Source organism: Cherax quadricarinatus, chromosome 82 (assembly GCF_038502225.1).
Source record: "Cherax quadricarinatus isolate ZL_2023a chromosome 82, ASM3850222v1, whole genome shotgun sequence".
Taxonomy (NCBI): domain Eukaryota; kingdom Metazoa; phylum Arthropoda; class Malacostraca; order Decapoda; family Parastacidae; genus Cherax; species Cherax quadricarinatus.
In genome coordinates this window covers 14,312,800-14,334,558 of record NC_091373.1, presented here as the reverse complement: position 1 = coordinate 14,334,558, position 21,759 = coordinate 14,312,800, and positions in this window count along the sequence as shown.

Below are 21,759 nucleotides of genomic sequence, written 5' to 3'. Positions count from 1 at the left end.
GACAGGTATGGTGAGTGGTATGACAGGTATGGTGAGTGGTATGACAGGTATGGTGAGTGTGGTATGACAGGTGGGTGTGGTATGACAGGTAAAGTGAGTGTGGTGAGTATGACAGGTATGGTAGTGTGGTATGACAGGTATGGTGAGTGTGGTATGGCAGGTATGGTGAGTGTGGTATGACAGGTATGGTGAGTGTGGTATGACAGGTATGGTGAGTGTGGTATGACAGGTATGGTGAGTGTGGTATGACAGGTATGGTGAGTGTGGTATGACAGGTATGGTGAGTGTGGTATGACAGGTATGGCGAGTGTGGTATGACAGGTAGGGTGAGTGTGTATGACAGGTATGGTGAGTGTGGTATGACAGGTATGGTGAGTGTGGTATGACAGGTATGGTGAGTGTGGTATGACAGGTATGGTGAGTGTGGCGTGACAGGTATGGTGAGTGTGGTATGACAGGTATGGTGAGTGTGGTATGACAGGTATGGTGAGTGTGGTATGACAGGTATGGTGAGTGTGGCATGACAGGTATGGTGAGTGTGGTATGACAGGTATGGTGAGTGTGGTATGACAGGTATGGTGAGTGTGGCGTGACAGGTATGGTGAGTGTAGTATGACAGGTATGGTGAGTGTGGTATGACAGGTATGGTGAGTGTGGAGTGACAGGTATGGTGAGTGTGGTATGACAGGTATGGTGAGTGTGGTATGACAGGTATGGTGAGTGTGGCGTGACAGGTATGGTGAGTGTGGTATGACAGGTATGGTGAGTGTGGTATGACAGGTATGGTGAGTGTGATATGACAGGTATGGTGAGTGTGGCATGACAGGTATGGTGAGTGTGGTATGACAGGTATGGTGAGTGTGGTATGACAGGTATGGTGAGTGTGGTATGACAGGTATGGTGAGTGTGGTATGACAGGTATGGTGAGTGTGGTATGACAGGTATGGTGAGTGTGGTATGACAGGTATGGTGAGTGTGGTATGACAGGTATGGTGAGTGTGGTATGACAGGTATGGTGAGTGTGGTAAATATAACAGATATGTTGTGTTGTTTTCTTATCAAAAAATAATGAGGAATACGTGAATACGAAAGAATATGAAGAAAGTGAGCCATTTTCGGTATGACAGCATGATGAGAAATACAGCATGACGTGATAATGACATGACAGCACAACATGTTAATGACAGGAGAATTCAGCATTTTAATGACCACATGTCATGAATATGAGAGCTTGACAATGCCAGCATATTTTAATGACGGCATGACGTGATAATGACAGCATGACAATGATAGCATTGACCTTGGAAGGCTTTCGAGAGTTTTCCTACTCAAGCAGCCCGGTCCTAGGCCAGGCTTGTCTGATCAACCAGATTGTTATTTCTGGCGGCCCGCTGGTCCCCATATCCATCACAGCCTGGTTGATTTGGCACTTGGCGGGGGTACATATCCAATTTCCTCTTCAAAACTACACTTCTTTTTAATTGCTTCTGATATCTTGAAGATAGTGTTAAAAAGTATGGGCTCACGGATGTTGATACCTTGTTCTCTTATTGTGCCCACGGCCCACTCTCTCACTCCAATATATTATAGCAGTGAACGGATTTGGAACGAGGCCGTCAAGATCCTTCCACGTACATATTATCACGTATCTCTCCTCGTCTCCAGTAAGAACATATTTAGGACTTCGAGGCTTTCCCAGTAATTTAAATGCTTTATTGGCTCTGTGCAGGCTTTAAATAATCTTTGTATGTGTTCCTGCTCTGATATTTCTCCTGCCCTGAAAGAAGCCGTCAACAATTAACAATACTATAAGAAAGAGAGCACAAGTGATTTGGCACTATTTCCCTTGTTTTGAAAGTTTTCATTATCCACCTTGCCATGACTTGACAGTGACATGACGTGATAATGACAACATGATGTGATAATAATAGCTTGACGTAACAATGGGAACATGACCTGATAATGTCAGCATCATGTGATTATGACATCACATGAAAAGGATAGCATGAATTGAGAATGATAGCTTAAGAAATTCAGAATGACGTGATAATGATAGGTTGGCATGATAATGATAGGTTGGCATGATAATGATAGGTTGGCATGATAATGCAGTATGACATGATAATGACGGCATAACATGATAGTATGGCATGAAAATGACAGCGTATGTAATGACAGCATAACATAATGACAGCATAATATAATGACAACATAATATGACATAATGACAGCATGACATAATGACAGCATAATGACAGGTCCTCTCAAGGCCGAGGCTATTCCCTTTTCAGGTCCTCTCACGGACGAAGCTCCGTTCCTTCTTAAGGACCACTCACAGTAAAGGCTCTGCACCTTTCTGGAGGTGACATCCTAGGTGAGGGTCTGAAATGGAGACAGTAGTAGTAGTAGTAGTAGTAGTAGTAGTAGTAATACTACTAGTAGTAGTAATACTACTAGTAGTAGTAATACTATTACTAGTAGTAATAGTAGTAGTAGTAGTAATAGTAGTAGTATGTCATGATCATGACAGCATGATAGGTTCATGAAACCACAGCATAATCTGAGTACCGTGGCATTAGGACTGTATAACAATATGACAAAATCATAACACCATAATATGATCATGACAATATGACATGGTTACCTCAGACCACCATGAACAAAAGCGATACCATCAATACATCATGACACACAAAATAACTTGATATGAGACAGTGGATACCTGCCAGCAAAATGAAAAATGAGAAACATGTAGAACAAAAACAAAAATAGAGTAAGATTCAGTACATCAACAAAAACAAAAGTGCGTATAATCTCTCAATGCGCTGAATTAATTCATCATTAGCGGTGACACCAGACAGCCGAACCAAAAGCTGACGATAAATTGAGTAAAACTGTGTTGGTCATCAAGCTTCAACAGCCCCATTAAAGATCAGGTGAATTAATTAACTCTGTGCAACAGACTGCAGCTATGGAGAATGTCACCTGATTGGATGACTGACTGACTGACGTGACTACCTGCCTGATTACGCAGGTAGTCAAGGCTAATCAAGCTGGCTGCCTGATTAGTTAACTAACTGGCTGATTTGACTATCTGCCTGCTTGGCTATCTGGCTGAGTGACTAGCTTCCTGCGTAACTGACTGGCTTAATGACCGAGTTACTGACTGACTGGTTCACTGAGTGCCAGAATAACTAAGTCAGTAAAAACTGAGTTGCCTGAGTGCGTATTAAAGACTGCACTAATACTCTGATGGTAACAAAGAGCTACGTTATATAAACTGGTATCAAAACTAAATACTGATATAAAACTCACTAACAATAGCGTCTCATGCTGACAAATGTTTTACGAGTGGTAATTTCAAGGAAGGCAATAAGCCATGACATGATAAGTGTGGAACGTGGGGTTGAAGATGCTTGTGTTTGATAAAAATATATCATGAACGAGACATGTTAAAAGTAATGGCTTTTCTACTAAGCTGATATTAACTCATAATTGATCAGATAGAATGCTAGTATTTTCTAAGCTATTGTTCCGACCAACACATTGATCGTCAGTGTCAGTATACGATGCGTAAAGTGATCGTATTATTATTGTTGTATTTATGGGTGAGCTGTGAACCCGTAGGGTTATAGAGTGCCTGGGGTTTACTTCAGGGAAGGAGAGGGTAATTGCAATTTTGCGTCGAAACGTGTTTACAGGCATCAAGGCCTCCCCAGTGAAGGAAAAATGATCGCAATGTTGGTAGTTATAGAAGCAGTTTTATCCTGGTTGTGTCTCGATTTAGGTATCTACTTTTAATATAATTTATTAATGTTTTCACTAACCGTTGTATATACTGTACTCAGCCTCATCACTTGATCTTCCATATTCGACTTTCTTGAACTTTATGCTAAGTGCAAAGAAGTGGGATTTGTAGAATTAGAAGTGAAAACACAAGCATTCTCAAGTGTTAAAAGGAACAGAGGAATTCCAAATAACAGGGAAGGTCATTGATTGGTTACTTCATTATTAATATTTAGGAATTATGTAGGAAAGAAAAACAGTAAAGAGATAATGATAGATAAAATAGTGCCAGATTGTAATACGTTAAGACCACTTAAAGCGATGTCATTGTACGGAATGTGGAGCACCTATATCACTACTAAGTATGATGTACGTTACCTGGATACCTGGAGATACCTGGAGAGAGTTCCGGGGGTCAACGCCCCCGCGGCCCGGTCTGTGACCAGGCCTCCTTAGGTCAGTGTCCCAGGATGCGACCCACACCAGTCGACTAACACCCAGGTACCCATTTTACTGATGGGGAACATAGACAACAGGTTGAAAGAAACACGTCCAATGTTTCTACTCTGGCTGGGAATCGAACCCAGGCCCTCACCGTGTGAAGCGAGAGCGTTAACCACCAGGCCACCAGAGCCCAGAGCGTTGTGATGAATGGTTTGAAAAACCGACAAGTTGAAGATTGAGACACTTATGCAGCATATGGGAATCTTTATTCAGGAAACGTTTCGCCACATGATGTACGTTGCATGCACCAGAAATGTTATAGACTATGGTGCTCCTGTTCTCTTGACAAAACAAGATTAAAGAAACTTGAGCAGGTACGAAATTAAACTATAAGAATAATTTAAGCTACCACTGAAGTGACTTTCAGAGATATACCTCCCGTCCACCTGTGCCAGAGGACCACAGTCAAATATTATTTCCACCACTAAATAGTTTGTACCGTCAACAATATTCTTAACACAGAGATAAAAAAGTGCATTTAATGAAAGGAAGTATCAGGGAATAAACTAGGAAAAAGTAAGGACCTATATTATTATGAACCGGATAACAATCTGTCATAACAGGAAGAACGTGAAGAGTTCTCAACGAGAGGAAAGCAAGGTAATGGAACACGTGACTAAACCCAAAATGAGAAAGTAACATACGTCACCCACTGTACTGAGAAGCGAATGGCTAACCATCAGTGAATTTGATGTTGGTCTCGACCTGTTATTCTACAATGGATCACTAGATCCTCAAAGTGGTGTTGCTGGATCAACGACTGCTATAGTTACAAACCAAAATATTGTCAGATATCTTGAAAAGTTTGTAAGAATTAATTGCCATAAAATTAGGTACTGAAATTTGTGAAAAAAACAAGAAGAAATTCAGTTGTAGTTTAGGATTGAAAGTCAACCTTGTCCACTTTAAACTCCAGAAAAAGCATTAACAATATTGTAGAGGAAATAAGAAATGTAGATATTGATGAAGTGTTTACAAAATTTTGTGTAAATACTACATCATGTTAACATCACAGAGAATGATAGAAAGCTGATGAAATAGACGAAAAAATTTTCAACAATATATAGGATGCATTTTTAAAGAAAAAGTACAGTAAATTACATGGAAATCTCAAAAACAAAAATCCATGAGTTCATTGAGAGAAGTGTGCCAGTCACGTGACCAGTGAATCTTTACATTTGCTTATGGAAAGAAAGGTTGGAAGCGTTGTGGCCAGAATTCGCTTAAGTTTCCCTATATATGTGGCATGCTGGTGTAGCAATTCCGAGAAGACAGACATTGTGTAGTGTGTGAAGAGGAGGATAAGAGCACACTTTGACACTAGAGTGCAATAGATTTCAACGCTACATAAATAATACTGCTACCATGTTGTAACTAGGGGAGGAAGCTGCATTTTACAAAAATATGTGGGATTTGATGTAAATATATAATAATGTGTAAATCTAGTGATACCTATAGGTATGTAAGTTCTTAATTGAGAAGATAGTGATACCTGCAGGAGGTCTACTGGTCCACAGTCTCAACAATAAGTAATAATTTGTCAAACCTCTAAACAGATCAATGTAGCTAATGATGTTCAAATATTAGTTCAAATTAAACATTTCAGGCAATCAACTTAAAAGCATAAAAATGGAGGAGTGTTGCAGTAGGCCTACCGGCCCATGATGTTGCCTCCAAAATTTGTCCTCATATTCAACTACATTTGTTCAACATACGTATGAAATGTAAGACAAAATGTTCTTTTGACAAAGAACACACACTGTAATTTTGTAAAGAATATGAACAATATTCTAGACTATGAAACTGTCAAATTTATAGATACCATAACTCAAATTTGCAATATACTGTGCGTCATGCTTTTTTGTTTTTATGGAGGGTTTTACAAGGTTGAGTTAACCTTATTTACAAGCTAAGAGCTGTTAACTACATCAGCTCATTTTTAAGCTCCTTATTATGAGACATAGAAACAGTGAACAGGATGAAGTTGGAGCCATCTGTGAGCCAGCAATTTCATTTCGTTGATGTCGTTATGCTGTACGAACAAGTTCCAGACTCGAATCATCCTTAATAGGTGATGATTCCATAAACTTTCATTGAACTGTAGAATTACATGGCAGTAATTCTTTGGTATTAATATATTCTACATAATGGCCTGTATTCCTTATGTTAATGAAGAAAGCACTGGATTCTTGTCCAGGAATTATTGCATGTTTTAGCTGTCTAACTGGAGTGACTTATCAGTTTATTCTAAAATGTTATCAGAGCTTTTATAAGGAATGGAGCATACACAACCCAAAGATTTCTTTGGGAGAATTTTTAATTAATTTTCTGTCGTAGGCTTGATGTAGATGTTGGACAAATGCACGTGAAATGTTTAATTTTAATTACCTATAATTTTTTCTATGCTATTCTGTTTAGAGGATTGACACATTTACGATTTACTGTTTTACTGGAAGCAGTTTCACCATTGTTTATCGTTGAAATTGTGTACCAGTAGGCCTCCTGCAGTGTACTTTCCCTCACTGAGATAGCATCTCACTGAATGACATGTCACCTTCTCTGGGGTATTCCCTCACTTTCTAACATATAAAATATATTTTAGATAAGTTTACAGTAATTTAATACTAAACAAACACGATGAAATATATTTTTTTCGTAAGTTCAGAATGATATTTGCAGAATTATTGCATAGACAAATTTTTTGCTTGCCATTTTCGGCAAGAAGAGCATTGCTATTTAAGTCAAAAATCGCAAGTTTTACCTATTCGGCACGACATTATATATATATATATATATATATATATATATATATATATATATATATATATATATATATATATATATATATATATATATATATATATATATATATCCTAACCAGATACATTTATAATACATGTAAAAATGGACGAGAATTTAGCCCGGAGCTGTGTGTGTGTACAAAGTCTACACTGTAACACTGTTGTGAACTGTAATTGTTAGAGTAGAAAGAAATAACTATCTGATAATGTTACAGACTCCACTGCTGCATCATCTGAAAATATTTTCTAGTTCCTTACATCACGCACAGAACTAGTGATAGATCTAGCTTTGGTGTCTCAAAACCATATAGTCAATATACTTACCTTAATATAACAACTTTCCACTACCAGGGAAGAATACTTTAATTCTAAATTTAAGGCTGAAACTACTAATGCATATACACTATATACATTAGTATATATATATTAGTATATATACTAATGTATATATACTAATGTATATATACTAATGTATATACATATATACACAGAAAGATGCACACCACTTGGTGTATATACAACCCTACCGTATAGAGGTTGAATTGTTCATTTATACCTTAAGCCAATACAATACTGATAGCTTGGAAAACTGAGCAGAATATTCAAACACAATATTAAATTTAGAACATCTTCGGAGACTTGTAATGTGAATATTTAATAACACCATCAAATATAGAAGCCATCTCCCAGGAAGTGTGTTACCCCCGTCACCCTCTCCTATTCCAAGAAATTATTTATGAAACATAAAAAGTTAAATAGTTCTTCTAAAGGAACAACTCCACACAAACTCACGTCTTTCAGGACGTGATCATCCTTCTGTTAGCCAAAATCTTTGTAATTATTTACTTCTTGTATACAGCGTTATCAACTTGATTGAGTTTAAGCCCATCTACTACATGCGGGTCATTGAAGCTACATGTTACTGACAAGTTCCCCAGAATAGATATATAAGAAAACTCTCACCACATATACAATGAAAGATATACAACACTTCAGAGTGTATATATATCGTTTTGTATCAATTATGTGGCTGCCTTATAAAATGTGTGGGATTCGAACCCTTGGCGAGTCATTCCTGAGCTAACAGACCAGTTCAACAACTATTGCATCATCAGTCTAAGTCGTTTCGTCAAGTTAGGTCTACTTTTATTCATTAGGAAAGTTAACATGGGCCCCACTAGCAACCTGTTATCCAATTATTGTGTGCGTCCGCATAAACACACAAAAGCCAATTGTCAATCGACAAGTCCCTTTAGCAACAATTACTACTACTACTGTTGCTTCTACTACTACTACTGCTACTACTACACACAACCACACAGACATCCTTGTCTAGTTAAGTTGCAGTTCTGGTGTGCCAGAATCGTACGTCATGATATTTTGTTATTTCTCTGTGACTAATAAAGGAACTTACCTACATCATATCACCCAATGACTCAAGTCCATTTGTATTCACGAGGAAGCGAAATCTGTAATGATCAGGCAGAAGGAAGTAATCAAGTTTAAACCGAGGAAGGGAAAATTATATACAATTCCTTTGATCAAGAGCCCTCCATCATCCCAAACTAGCAATGTAAGGGAGGGAGAATTATCCAACTTGTTTCAGGTCTGTAGATAAGTCTGTCACAGACCTACTTTCCTGGTGACAACCTGTTTATCCCCTCTCTCTCGCTACTCGGTTCCAGACCGGATGCTCAATCACTGAACGAGTCATTATCTGACTGAGACTCGTGTCAAGATAGACTGTGGTTATTCCAGACGAATAAACCACCACTACGACTACAACCACCACTACAGTTACTGCTACAACCATCACCGCCACCACCATCATCACAACCATTATCAGAAGCACGAGTATTTTCAAAGGCCTACTGTTCCTGGCTGTACATAGTCAACAGAACAATCAAGAAAATGAATTCAGTATACACAAGACATTATTAATGACTCACTGTATTTCCACCACCAAAATTTACATATAATTATTTACCCTATATACAGTGGATATTTACTAATAACCATAATATAAGTAGATTTTGGAGAGAACATGTATGAACTCTCACTGCTGGAACTTTGAATAACCACACAGAGGACAGATCATACTAAGGTGATAACCAGCTAGAGGCTTCTGATGTTCTGAGGTTTTAGGGTTGTACCTACATGCGAGGTAACTTCCTTTATCCCCCTCCTTCACTCTGATCCAGCAAAACCTCCAGCACAACTGGTAGTCACCCCATACTGAATTGGCGCACTCAGTGTGAGCAAGCAGTGGTTTACCGTGCACTAACACTGGCTTAAAATAATATGCAGGACTGTGGTTATGTCTGACGTCCAATTCAATATCTGGACTGTATGTGTGTGTGTCTCAATAGCCACCTCGCACCACGACCACCCACCACTGCCCAGCACCACCAATCTTCACCCAAATACCACAAACCAATACCCAACACCACCACCCCCACCCACAACCCACCACCACCACCATAACCACCCACCACTACCAAACACCACCATAACCACCCTCCACTACCCAACACCACCACCACCAACCCTGGCAGGTAACTTGATCAGTAAAGCTTGTGGTGCAGGCAGCCCGCATTCCAATGTAGGTACTAACCAGAGTGATGAGGAACTGCTGTAATGGAACTTGTCAGGTTTCTTCTTTAAGACCATTAGGGGCCTGTGGTAGTTCCCTTGTTCATCACAACAATCATAACTGTATCAACACGGTATTTGAATCAGACTTCTCATTTTTCTTTGTGCAGCAGATTTACAATACCATTTTTTTTACATCGTATAATATTCTGTGATTTTTTTGCACATATTCCCTTAAATGACACTCCTTCGTGTCTAAACCTCGAATCCGTGACTGGGAAATTGACGGCCGGTGCGCCGCACCTTTTCTGCTCTCACATTCAACATGATGCTCTGCCATATAAGGTTTAACAGTCGTCAGAGGTAAGACAGTCTTGCTTCATCACCCAGCTAACTAGCAGACGGACACAGAACACAACACAACTCAAAAGAATAAGTTTAAAAATTTCACCTTGTTTCCTTCACTCTAGGTGTTATATATATCTTAAATAGCAACGCACTTCTTGCTGAATAAGGCAAGCGAAAATTGTGTATGTACATTTCATCGAGTTTGTTTATTTTTAAATTATTGTAAACTTATGTAAAATATATTCAGTTGGATTAGGTTAAAATAAATTGAGCTTGTTATAATAAGGTTATGTAAATTTTCTAAGGTTCTTTTGATACAAAATTGTTAATTTTTACATTAACATAAATGAAAAATATATCATTAAACGTATAAGAGAATTTCCTTTAGAAAGGACTTAATTTTAAACGAGTTCTTCCTAATTGACCAGTTTTACCTATTCGGCACGACATTATATATATATATATATATATATATATATATATATATATATATATATATATATATATATATATATATATATATATATATATATCAATGCCAATAACGAATAACGTTTGGAGAATATGCATATGGCCCAATAAATTCTGGTGAAGATGCATCTGGGTCAGTAAATCCTAGCGAAAGTGCACCTGGTCCGGTAAAGCCTAGCTAGAGTGTACCTGGTTCAATAAAGCCTGGCTAGAGTGTTCCTGATGCAATGAAGCCTGGCTTGAGTGCACCTGGTTCTGAAGCCTGGCCAGAGTGTACCTAGTCCACTAAAGCCTGACAAAAGTGAACCTGGTCTGGTAAAGCCTGGCAAAGGTGAAGCTGGTCTAGTAAAGCCTGGCAAAGGTAAACCTGGTCTAGAAAAGCCTGGCAAAGGTGAGCCAGGTCTAGTAAAGCCTGGCAAAGATGAACCTGGTCTAGAAAAGCCTGGCAAAGGTGAGCCAGGTCTAGTAAAGCCTGGCAAAGATGAACCTGGTTTAGTAAAGCCTAGTAAAGATGTGCCAGGCTCATTAACTACTCGTAAGACGATCCCATGTGTTGCCTAACTGGTAAATTCTCCCAGGGTACAATGGTCAAGGAAGGGTCTTTTATAGTACCGACCAGCGGACGCTCCGGAGTGATTGTGTCGACCGGATTATTGATCCCGACCTCATCCGTGGCCGAAATTCGTCACGGACTCGCAATCAAAGATTGGTAAAAATGTGAACACAGTTTAATGGGTTTTTCCTATTTAGTTTACAGATTAAGAACTATTATTCTATGTAAACTCACATATAGAGGAAAAGCTGTAATATTGGCTAAGAATTATTGCCTTAAACACTAGCTAAAAGTTATCCTACCACAGCTTATATATAGGGTATTTATTGTTATCAAATTATAGAATGGGTGGGTTTCAAACCTATGGTAACCTAGTCCTGGAACTAGTAGCAGTCCAGTGTGCTATGCAGTGGATGACTGTTATCCTATCTCACCTCATATGCAGGCTAATGGATGTTATCCTACCTCGACTTTTACAAACGATTAGCTATCCTGCTTCAACATACGTACAGGCAGAGTTATCCTGCATCAACTCACGTACAAAGCCAAAATAGTTTACTAACGCCCTGCTATCTGTTAATGCTTTCTTTAACATGGGCGAAAGGTGCAGAAAGATTGACCGAGATGTCTTGCCTCGCCTGGGAATACAATCCTGGAGCTTCGGTTATGATCCTAGCGTTCTAACCATTTAACTACAGGCTACCTAATAATAATAATAATAAAAAAAAAAAAAAAAAAAAAACTACTGTGATTAATCTTGGAGATTCTGATATCACTTTAGGATCAATTTTATAGCATCTAGTTCACATCTTTACAATAATTTAATTTAATGTTAAATATTTAATATTGCAATTTAATATTAATATTGGCGCCTACATACCCCAAATTCAACATAAACACATTTATAATTAAGATTGACCTGAGTTTAGGTGTTATTACACAGATTTCACCGATTTCTAGTAGCACAAACAACTTTAGTTGATTTACAAATTTTCCTTCAAAAACTGAACTTATAGGGTACTATGTTGACCGTAAAATGCATCAGCTACTAAATACTGAAGCATTTCAGAAGAGATACACACAAATATATTTAAAATTAACAGAAAAAGAAATCACAATTTACATGCAGACATGACAGATGTACCCACTCACCAGAATTTCACTCTCCGTTGTCGTAGAATAAGGTGGCACTGTTTTTGAACGTTGGAAGTTCAGTAGGTGTTTGACATTCATGCTGGGAATACGTCTTATTACTTTGTTCGTAGATCACCTGCACATTCCACTTGTACCAAGACTCTTGCCCTAATTTCTCTGCGCTAGCGTTGAAAATTGCCAGTCGATCAGCTGAGGCCTTGTCGTTCCACGAGTGAAGTATAAAATGAAAAGATGGAGAAAGAAAAGACACAATCGGGCAACTGCTTAAATATATACCTTCGGGGATACGTAATAATAATTAATAATAATAATTAATAATATAATAATAATAATAAGTAATAATAATTAATAATAATAAGTAATAATAATACTACACATCTAAAAGTAAAAAATAAATGAGACTGCGAGACTCTGTCAATACCGTCAACACAAATATCTCCTAAATATCTAATCAGCTTTTCGTTACAGTGAATTATTATTATATTATGGGAAATCAATGTAAAACACAGACTACTGCTCTTGTTGCTCTGGTTTTTCCGTTAATCCGCAGCCAGTTAGCAAGACAGCGACAGCCATGTAGCACTTTGTATATTGGTGCTCTCAAGGTGGTTATTATGCTATTGTTGGTATATGTGTAGTGGATGTAATAAAAATGACATTTGTATATGAGGTAGCAAAGGTATTTATAGTGTTATTGTTAATGTATATTGAAGGGATTTTTAGTGTTACTGCTATTGTATGTCGAAGGGATTTATAGTGTTGCTGTTATTGTAAGTTGGTGAAGGGATTTATAGTGCTGTACTACCACTTACTTATTATTACGTTATTTCTGATATTTAAACTTCTTTAATATTGACACACACTCGTTTTAATACGTATTACGGAAGGAGAATCCTTAAGTATCCTTAAATTTCTTGTTCTTTTTTTCTTATAAGTTTTTATTTTTGCTTCGTCCATAACAAAAGAAAGCCTCATCCTGCCGGTTGAAAATTTTCAAATGCGATGCACTGAAAAAGGAAAGGGACAATATTCATGCTGTTATTGGTATGTGCCCGTACGTGTCCTCTGACCAAAACTGTGAACCCCATTCAAAGATTTTTGGAATGGTTCCGAAAAGTTGCCTCCTACTTCCACGACAGCGGAACCTGAAACTGAAATATATAATAGCATATTTGGCAATTTTACATGTAAAATGCTGTAAAAAATTTCATTCCCGTTAAATCATGTTTAATCTTCTGAATGGTTTCAATATTACATGACTGATGCATTTTAGACACATTAGTAACCACTATGTTTAGTTTTTGTGCGGGCCATTTTTTTGTCAGCATATTAAACTAATTAAAACACTTGGACTCGTTGGAATCCGGGCGATAACTGGAAAATGTCCCTTCTAATCGACTTCAAATTTTCAGCCCTGGAGTGTTTTCCAGAAAGCAAGGATCCCGTTGTTATAGTGAGTTTTACACTCAAAAATTTGGTATGGCAGTGGAAAATCCTATTTTACCTGTCTTCAAATACTTGCACATGAATTTTTTTTTAAGCTAAACTGCTGTATATAATTTTCCTGGTGAGGCTAAATTGTACTGATATGTGGATGAGGCATGACAGCGAAACTCGTTAAGATTTTTTTTTTTTGTGCACCCGAAATGCAATGGAGTTTTTAATCTCTTATTGTCGGTTTGCTTTAGTTAGATGTAATTAGTCTTCAACAGCTAATAAGACGAGTGGCTTACTTATGGCAGCGTAGTGCATATCATGACATTTCGAACGTACATTTTTTGACGAACTGTAAAACAAATTGGAGAAGGGACTGACAATGAGTGGCGAGTGTGACTGGAATCATTTTTATAACTTGTGTCGGGTGTGAGTGTTGTTGGTAGGTGTATTTGTTGTTGCGAGTTGTGGGTTTTCGGACGCTGTATATGTTGGCGAGAGGTGTGTGTGTGTGCATGTTGTCGGGAGGTGTGTGTGTGTGTGTGTGTGTGTTGTCGGAAGTTGTGTATGTTGGCGAGAGTTGTGTGCTTGTGTATGTTGAGAAGGGGTGTATATGTTGTCGGGAGGTGTGCGTATTTGTTGGTGGGAGGAGCATTTGTGTTGTTGATAGGTAAGTGTTGAGAGGTGATAGTATTTATCGAGAGTGTTAGTGTTTGTTGCTACTCCTGTTGCTTATGTTACTGTTGATGCTCCTGATGCTTATGTTACTGTTGCTTCTGTTTATGTTGCTGTTCCTCAATATCTGTTGTTTGTTTGCTGCTGCTCATGTTACTCTTATCAATGCTACTTATACTCTTGTTATTACTGTTCTTGTTGTTCCTGCTCATGTTGTTGCTACAGTTGATGTTTAGGTTGTTGCTACTCTTTGTACTTACCTGTTTGTGGTTACAACTGTCGAATTTCAGTTCCTGGCCCTACCTCGTATATTGTCACATAGGTAGGTTAGGTATGATTTATCAGGAAACAGGGCATGTTTCCTGACGCGGGTATTAGTCATATGATGACCCGCCGTTGGAGCTTGCAGTCATCTGACCGAGGCCTTCCGCTGGCTTACCAGGCCACCCCTTTAACAATTATAGTTACGATTATAACCACCTGCTGAGTTACTCCGTCCTATGTTCGTGGGCCATGTCAGACCAATTCTTAAAATTATGTATGGAATCTGCCTCCATTATAGCTCCCAACACCACCTCAACAAACACTAACACCTCTCAACACTCACCTATCAACAGCACGAATGCTCCTCCCACCAAGTATTACTTCTTCATCCTACTCATTCCACTTTCTTATATTCCTCTAACTTTGTGCATGTGTGTGTGTGTGTGTATTTCAAATGATAAAAATGTATAATAAAGGAATTTCAAAGTCCACAACAGTTGGCCACCGTGAGAAGTCTGCACCGACATCCCTTCGTCCTGGTCAAACAACTTGAACTGTCTGTATGATGTGTAATTTAGCGCAACCGAGGGATTATAATGAAGCACCTGCGCCCTGTACCACTTCTGACTCAGTAAGCTGCTTTGGGCACTTACACCCACCTTAGAATACACTCGCAGTCAAGTTGAGACGTATGACGATATTTTGATGTTACCAGTTGCGTTTTTCTCATCTTAATTGACCCCTCAAGGGAGGTTCTTGATGCTGGTGAGGGGCTCTTGATCTAAGGAATTGGATCTGTGCTCCGGTTCCCTGAACTGAGCCGAATACTTTCCATTCCTCCCCCCCCCATATGCGTTGTATAATCCTACGGGTAATAATAATAATAATAATCTTCATTAAGTGTTATACCTCCCTCTTCAGAGGGAGTGCGAAATTTATACCTCATAGTTTACTCTCTCTCTCTCTCTCTCTCTCTCTCTCTCTCTCTCTCTCTCTCTCTCTCTCTGCACTAGAGAATGGAAAAAGTACAAAAGACAAAGGACCCAGGAAAATAAAGAGATTAGTCGAAGAGCCAGAAAGGAGTATGCACAGAAAAGGAGGAAAGCCCAGAGACAGTACGAAAACGGTATAGCATCAAAATTCAAGTCTGACCCGAAGCTGCTGTATAGCCACGTCAGGAGGAAAACAAGTGTCAAGGACCAGGTATTCAGGCTGAGGGAAGGTGGGGAGCTCACAAGAAACGACAAAGAAGTATGTGAGGAGCTCAACGTGAGATTTAAGGAAGTATTTACAGTGGAGACAGAAAGGACTACAGGAAGTCAGAACAGAGGGGGTCACCAACAAGGGATATACCAACAAGTGTTGGATGAAATACAACGGAGGAGGTGAAGAAGCTGCTAAGTGACCTTGATACCTCAAAGGTCGTGGGACCGGACTTCATCTCTCTGTGGGTCCTTAGAGAGGGAGCAGAGACACTGTGTGTGCTGCTAACAACAATTTTCAACACATCCATTGAAACTGGGCAACTACCTGAAGTATGGAAGACGGCAATGTAGTTCCCATTTTTAAGAAAGGAGACAGACACGAGGCACTAAACTACAGACCAGTGTCACTGACGTGTATAGTATGCAAAGTCATGGAGAAGATTATCAGGAGGAGAGTGGTGGGACACCTAGAAAGGAACAAGCCTATAAACGACAACCAGCACGGATTCATAGAAGGCAAATCCTGTGTCACAAACCTACTGGAGTTTTCTGACAAGGTAACGGAAGTAAGACACAAGAGAGAGGAGTGGGTAGATTGCATTTTCTTGGTCTGCAAGAAGGCCTTCGACACACACATTAGCACACACATACACGTCCTCTGTAACCACTTACAGGTGGTAGTAGATGAGTACACACGCACACACACATGCACCCACTTCTTAAGTCTAATATTGCCTATGAAATGAACCGAACACTAACACAGTGGAATCGAAATCCATATTACCCTTCAACAAATATATATAACGTGGATATTTCTTGTCAGCGTATTGAAAATTAAGAGACGGAACCGAGAGCTAGTAAATTAAAGAAAAATAATTGCATGCGTACACACACACACTATCCGGTGAGCGCATTATATACATACATACAGACATAAATGCAAATATATATACATACAATAAACACAGCACCGTAAGGAAACATGCAACGATTTATACGTTAAAGATTCATTCATACGAAGCAAAATAGGAGAATGGTTCATTGGTTAGTTTGCAAACCCATGTATGAGTAGTCGTGACTAGTAACTCGTAGTATAACTGACTCACGAGAACGTAGTGACACGATTGCAAACAAACCATACCACGGGTGGGGCTTGAACCCGCGGATGGTTAACTAATGTCTGCTAGAGAGGTTAATAAAAGGAAGAACAACCGGAAGTTACATATGTGCAGCAACTGGGTATCATTTCGTTGACACGTTTCACCTAAACTGCTGACTTCTTCAGTCAACACAGAGGTACTCGACTGAAAAAGTCTCGTCAACGAAGACACTGAAGAGTTGCACGTATGTTTTACTTATCTACTTTGTATGCTGCTGCTACTACTACTACTACTGCTACTACTACTGCTACTACTATTACTACTACTATTACTACTACTACTACTACTACTACTACTATTACTACTACTACTACTACTACTACTATTACTACTACTACTATTACTACTACTACTATTACTACTACTACTACTACTACTATTACTACTACTACTACTACCACTACTACTACTACTAATAATAATAATTACTACAACTACAACACTGCCATTTTTCCTTGTTTTCTGCTTCTACTACTGTCTTCTTATTTGTAATCTGACACTGCTGCATTACTACTACTTTTACCACTACTACTACTTCCACTTTCAATACTGCTTCTTCTTCTGCTACTACTAGTACAACCAGCACTATTACAAGTACTACTACTACTACGATCATTCTTATTCATATTACTACTACTGATATTAGTATTACTACTACCACTGCTGCTACTACTACTACTTTCATCTCTCCCATGCTATCTTCCGCCTTTCTTTGCCTTGTTTTCCGTTTTATTGTGACAGCAACAACTATTTTACTACTTAATCATTGCTTCTACTGTAGAATATAACTTTGGTATATCTGTGTCTAGCATCAGGAATAATATTAGGAAAAAAGTAAATAATGAAAATGAATGTAAAAGGAATGCATTTAGAAGCCTGAGTAGATATATAACCCACTATGATAACATGAACGTAGATAAGTATGTTTATGGAGCAACTTGCAATGTGAACAGACTGACTGATGTTGTAGTGGCCAGGCTTAGGCTTGGTTACAAGTACTGACTGATGTTGTAGTGGCCAGGCTTAGGCTTGGTTACAAGTACTGACTGATGTTGTAGTGGCCAGGCTAAGGCTTGGTTACAAGTACTGACTGATGTTGTAGTGGCCAGGCTTAGGCTTGGTTACAAGTACTGACTGATGTTGTAGTGGCCAGGCTTAGGCTTGGTTACAAGTACTGACTGATGTTGTAGTGGCCAGGCTTAGGCTTGGTTACAAGTACTGACTGATGTTGTAGTGGCCAGGCTTAGGCTTGGTTACAAGTACTGACTGATGTTGTAGTGGCCAGGCTTAGGCTTGGTTACAAGTACTTCTGGAAGTTTAGTAGATACGCAAATGATCAAACCAAGTGCGAATTATGTGGTCAGGCATTTGGTCACTGTCTTGAACACTATGTGCTTAATTGTCCACTTGTTGAGGAATATATAGACAAACAGTATAATAATATATGTGACATGTCTAGACATCTTATTAATGAAAATAAAATACCAGATATACTAAGCAAATTTCTTCAGTTTGCTTGTAACAGATAAGTGAACTGTAGAGAGAAATCCAATTGTACTCCTGTTAACCCTTTTGAGGCCTTGTTCCTAGGCCTTTTGTGTATCCATATGCTCTTGCGCTACCCTCCACAGGATGGATATGATGTGCACAATAAACTAGCCACTTTGGTGGCAAAATCTAGTCTAATGTTTCTACCACTACTAATACCTCATCACTACTAATACTACCACTAATGCTACCTTTGCTACTACTACTGCCGCTACTCTATACCCTCCACCAACACTACTACTACCTCTACATCCACTTCCATAACCTCTTCCTCCGTCCCACGCTTCTTTCTCGTATATAGTCTTGCTTCATTGTGACTTTTCAATGAGCTAGTCCGGGCTGAAACGTCATTAATATTTTTCCCTTTCCTAAGGTTAGGTTAGGTAAGGTTTGTCAGGAAGCAGGATAAGTGTTTTTATGACGCGAGTTTTATGACGCAGCTGGTGCATTTGGTCATTTGACCGAGGCCTTCCACTGGCTTACCAGTCCACCCCTTTAAAAATTAAGGTTATAACTATAACCATTTATTTCATAAGTGCGCGTTATTTTCGTGAAGAATTAATAAGATTAAGAATAATCCTTGAAAGCTTAGACAAAAATGACTTACTGACAAATATCCTGAAGTCGCAAAAAGTTAGTAAAATAAAATACTTCTCCAGTAGTCAATAAACTGAAAAATCCTTTTATTGGCACCAATAAAGCGAAGCGCAACCGGTACACAGGTGCCAATTAACCGACAAATGAGTCATCAGAAACAGCAAACTGAAAACTAGCTCGACTACAAGTGCCGATAAACCGAAAAAATAAGCCATTTAATAAAGCCACTAAAACCTTGGTGGCTGGGTTTTTCTAAGAATAACCCATCCACTGAGGCCAGCATATTAAATAACCCATCCACTGAGGCCAGCATATTAAATAACCCATCCACTGAGGCCAGCATATTAAATAACCCATCCACTGAGGCCAGCATATTAAATAACCCATCCCAGCATATTAAATAACCCATCCACTGAGGCCAGCATATTAAATAACCCATCTACTGAGGCCAGCATATTAAATAACCCATCTACTGAGGCCAGCATATTAAATAACCCATCCACTGAGGCCAGCATATAACTCTTCCACTGAGGCCAACATATTAAATAACCCATCTATTAAAGCCAACATATTAAATAACCCATCTGCTGAGGCCAACATATATTAAATAACCCATCTACTGAGGCCAACATACTAAATAACCTGTCTACTGAGACCATTACACTAAATAACTCATCTACTGAGACCATTACACTAAATAACCCATCTATTGAGGCCAATACACTAAATAACGTATCTACTGAGGTCAACATATTAAATAATCGCTCAGTTAAAACTATCGTACTAAGAATATCCATCCATTAAAGCCAACATATTGAAATTAAACCCTAAATCAATGGTAGAACTTCCAACTAACAACCAAAAGGAGCCGAGTTTCAATTCCCGGATGAGTCGAGATGGGCAAGTTTGCCGTCACATGCTCTCCCTTTTCCCTTAAGAATAACACGCGGAAGTTATTACTTAACAACGTTTCGCTCTCCAGGAGCTAAACGTTATCACACCTGGAAGTTAACCTGTTGTTGTCGGTTGCCTCCTATGGGAAATGGTCTGGAAATTCTTTTGGAAAAGCCAGACTGCTTGGTTTTCTTTGATTAAGGGTGATATTATCCTGGGTTTTTATCCTTCCCGGGTAAATATTCTTGACAATATTTTTTTTTTTCAATGATCCATCCGCTGCTTAACCCCAAGCAAGAAAAATACATGACTTATCATAATGGTCAGTGTTGCCAGGCGAAGCAACATTTGAGTATCTGCAATGCAGTATTGGGTTTCTTTATTGTTGACAATAAAGATATGCAAATATTGCATATATGTCTTATTCATCAACTTGTCTGTATTGCATACCAATAACATGAGAGAGAAAGAGAGAGAGAGAGAAACGAGGAGTACCTCCATGGACACAACGAAGAGCAAAACTGCGTCCCTCGCTAACCCCCCACCCCCAGAACGCGAGTCAATAAAGGAAGCGAGACGCAGCGGGCTCCTCTGGGCGGATGTCAATCATATGATATCACCAATTACGCTGGCAAATATAAAATGAAACTCGACCCAGGTTCCAGGGGCCTGTCTATAATATCATGTGACCAGGCTAATACAACAGTAATAGGCAATAACACACACCGGACTCTGCGACTTAGTTCGGTTCACAACTGAAAGGACCTGGGTTCGATCCTCTGGTGAGTCCAGACGCATGGGCAGGTGTCCTTACACCTACTCACTGAGAGATAAAGAGGTACCTGAGTGCCAGTCGGCAGTTGAGGGCCCCTGGGCTTAATAATCCAAAGAAATTCTTGTTCTTCTTCTCTCCCCTTCTCATACATTTTTCAGAAAGATTGGACCTGAAGAAGGAGCGTATGAAGAAGTAAGGAAGGTATGTTGCTGGGTAGAGAAAGGTAGGTATATAAAGATAAGGAAATGAAGAAAGCCGGTAGTTAGTGCGGTAGATACTGATAAAGTATATGAAGTAGAAAGATAGTAGAAGATGGTCCTAAAGACGTTGCGGTGACCAGATGAAAAGGTCTTGACTTTTGTCTAGCTATCAGCTACTTTTGTTGATGTACACATATTATACTGTTTTACTGAAACTAACACACAGAGTCACAATATTCTGGCTACTTCAATTCACAACTAACACACAAAGTCACAATGCCCTGTTTCCAGCAGTTCACAGCTAACACACTACATCACAATACTCTGGCTGCAACAGTTTCACAGCTAACACACTACGTCACAATACTCTGGCTGCAACAGTTTCACAGCTAACACACTACATCACAATACTCTGGTTGCAACAGTTCACAGCTAACACACTACATCACAATACTCTGGTTGCAACAGTTCACAGCTAACACACTACATCACAATACTCTGGTTGCAACAGTTCACAGCTAACACACTACATCACAATACTCTGGCTGCAACAGTTTCACAGCTAACTCACTGTCACAATACTCTGGCTGCAACAGTTCACAGCTAACTCACTACGTCACAATACTCTGGCTGCAACAGTTCACAGCTAACTCACTACGTCATAATGCTCTGGCTGCAACAGTTCACAGCTAACACACTACGTCACAATACTCTGGCTGCAACAGTTCACAGCTAACACACTACGTCACAATACTCTGACTGCAACAGTTCACAGCTAACACACTACGTCACAATAC